The 3,624-nt window shown below is 25.5% G+C and overlaps 1 long non-coding RNA gene across 1 annotated transcript; it reads left to right on the top strand.

Annotated features, from left to right (window-relative positions):
- LOC104732310 lies at positions 1,583 to 3,221 on the top strand. Its single transcript, XR_758769.2, has 3 exons — positions 1,583 to 1,675; positions 1,849 to 1,932; positions 2,977 to 3,221. It is a non-coding gene; the product is annotated as an uncharacterized LOC104732310 (long non-coding RNA).

Below are 3,624 nucleotides of genomic sequence, written 5' to 3'. Positions count from 1 at the left end.
TCGAAATGGAAATACGACGTTTGAAATTCTTACCCAATCCCTTTAAATATTTTATATAAATTAGGAAAAAATATATGGAATACCCTAAATTATCAAGTTGCGCAAACACACATCTATAGGTGTGTCCCACATTACTCATGTGGGTTTCACGAAACGGGTTTTATATGGGTCAAAAAAATATTAAATCTGTTGCGGGATATACCTATCGAGGTGTGTTTGCACAGCTTGATTATTTAGGTTATCCCATTTGAAAAGTTTGATTTTTTGTTAATTTTTATTTGATTTAATAGTATACGGGTTTAATAAAAATCTAATGGTTACTAATTTGGTTCAAGTTTGATCCGGGCATACTTGGATTAAAACTTTGTAGTGAAAGCATAACTATTTCAAATATTCACAAACTTACTAAAACCAAACTAATTTAAATTTGAATTATATTGACAAATATGATCCCACACGTACGTGCGGGTCCGAACCTAGTTCTCTTATATAACTTACACAATTGGTTAAGATAGGGCCCTATTGGACAAATCTACATACTATAATTTGTTACGTAATACAGTACCTAGTTTTAGTTTCTAGTATTATCTCACAATTCTTATTTTTTGTGTCTTTTATATAATACTATTATTTTCATGTACTTTTAGGCTTGAAACTTTTTCATGAGTCTTAAATTTGTTTCATTATGTTTTGTTTATATATATTGGTGAGAAACTTACTTAATATCTCATCAATATAATATTGTTTTAGTATAGTTTAATATCTGTAATGTAATAAAACTTATATAATTATTTTAATATTAATCATATATTAGAAAATTTCTAATAAATATATTTCTAAAATAGAAAATTCTACTTTTAATATATTTAATTTTATTAATTATTATTTTTGTTTATATAATCTACAATAGTAACAATAATAAAACTGTAAATACTATTAATACATAAAATTATTTTAAAATTAAGTATAAAATTAGATAACATAAACACACACACACACATATATATATATATATAATTAACTTTGTAAACTTTTTCGATTTTATTTATCATAATAAAATATGAGTCATTTATAAGAATATCTGTGTTTTTGTGTGGGTCTCAAAAAGCTATATTTTAATATCTTAATTATTTTTAATTATTTTAGTACCACATTATATTTAAAAATTTCTCTTAATATGAACAATCAAATATGTATAAAAAATATCTGGTAAAATTAATTTATGTTAGACTTTTTAATTTATATATTTTAAAAGTAAATTAAAATAAGTAAAAATCAAGATCTAATATCTAATATCTAAAATAAAATAAAAATAAAAAAAGATCTAATATCTACTGATCGAATAAGAATAAAAACAAATAGGCTTTAATGGAAAATCCATTATATATTATGGGAGAGTCTTAACAATAAATGTAAAATAGATAATATGATGTTATGTAGAGTTTGACCAGATTATGGTCCAAAGGTTCAATTAAAATAAATCTAAAATAGGGAACTTTATTATTGCTGTCAATATTTTGACTTTTAAAAATCAAAATTTTGAACTTCGTAAAGTAGTTTATAAATATGGCTACTTTGGTATGAAATCTTGAAAACTTTCTATATATTTAACAAAAACAAGTTATTATCAAATTGTGTAAAATAATATTTCAAGATCCACATCCCTTAAGTATTTGTAAGATATTAATTTTAGTCTATACATTTCTTCATATTATCATTGTTTGAACACGAAATGGAACTTGTCTTAACCTTGATTTTAAACTTTACTTTTCAATTTTTAGTTTTAAATGATTAGGTTTTCATGAGATTGGATATATTTTGACAATTTTTTTTCTTTGCATCATGTAGCAACACAACTAATGGGAACCAAGAATTTTTCATGTCTTGTATTGTTGATGGTGTGTGCCCTCATACTCCTACCCATTATTTCAGGTAATACGTGTATTTTATTAAGGGTTAAGTGTCGTAAATGCAAAACAATATATTTATTTATCTATATTTTTCAATTTTACGAAAATAGATGATTTAAAAAATTAGATTAATAATATTTTAGTTGTTTAATATTAATTAAGATGAAATTATTTTATTGTTAAATGTTTCTGAGGTTATCCTCACTAATTAAGTTATTCTACTGTATATATATTTTGTGAAATATAAATTGGGTCAGTCACCTCCATTATTGTGTTATTTTAAAGGTGACCATATAAATTGGAGAATAGTGTGTTGTTGAACTTCTAATTTTCTAAATAAAAAGTTAGAGTTTAGTTTTAATTGGAGAATAGTGTGTTGTAGAACTTAAGTGCTGAGAAAAACCTTGGTGATATCTTTCTTTCCAACTTCTTCGACTAGATTTTAGAGATAGTTTCACATAATTTCCATGTGAACCAATTTTAGTTTTTGTAAACCTGGGACTGCTACCTTTCTTAGTAGGCCATATCTATCCTTGGTCAGTAGAATTATTTTTCTTTGACGGTCGATTTGCTATGTTTGGAAAGCTGTAAAGACTTATTTATCGATATTACAAATTACCACATGATATGTCTACATGTTTAATGCTTACTCAGTTTTAACAATCACTTTTCTTAAAATCACCCATCCTAAAACTATTCCAACATAAGTACGGTTAACTATGAAATTCTCTTAGCATATTTGACCGACATAGGTGATCAAATCAGTTATTTTAAACATCTCTACATGAATTCCGATATTTCTAAAACCGGAGTGTTACAAGTATCCCTATATAAGTTGACAGATTCCACCCCAATTCTTGAACAATCCTTTTGAATGCCAAGATCTTTCATTTGAGCTATCGATATGACTTCCACATCTGTTAAAGTTTGTTCTGCAAACTTCAGTGATATCGATTCCAATACTGTGTATGATTTTTTAAAAAACATACATAATTAAACATAATCAGAATCAGTTTGATTTTCTTGTAATGTTATTAATATGTTTGCTTTTTTTTTTACAAAACAGGAGGAGGGAGAGAATGTTATCTTCAACCAGGATGTAAAAACTCAATGACATGCAATGATTTTTGCTATTATAAAGGATACAAATTAGGAGAGTTTTGTGAACGCTATGGTGGCTCAAATAAGTCTGGCCATTGTTGCTGCTATTATTAGCTTTGAATCTCAAGACTCTTCCAAATTGCATGATAATAATGTACTCATTATATTAACTAATCCATTATTTTATGTGTATTCCTTATATCAGAATAATTAAAATTCTCTTATATTTTTGTATAAGTGTTTTCTCATAACTAATCTTTAGGTATGAGAAAACAAATGAACCCAAAAACCGGAACCAGATAAAAAAAAAGCAGAACAACTAAAAATTATATATATTTGTCCTCAATACTCGAATGGGTAATTACAAAATATTTGTAATAAATACTTAAATGGGAGTCCAGTTACCAAATATTACACAGACAACTGTCCGAATAACCAAAATCTTATTATATAAAGTCTTATTATACAAAGTTGAGTTTTAAAAGTTAGTCATTAACAAGATTTTGACACGTGTCAAGTTATTAATATGAGATTTTGACATGTGTAAAAATTAATATTTAATAGGAGAGATTTGAGATTATGACAAAAAACAAAAAATTGTTTAAACAATATT

The sequence above is a fragment of the Camelina sativa genome, chromosome 12, assembly GCF_000633955.1.
Source record: "Camelina sativa cultivar DH55 chromosome 12, Cs, whole genome shotgun sequence".
NCBI lineage: Eukaryota > Viridiplantae > Streptophyta > Magnoliopsida > Brassicales > Brassicaceae > Camelina > Camelina sativa.
This window is presented reverse-complemented; position numbering and strand designations above follow the sequence as displayed.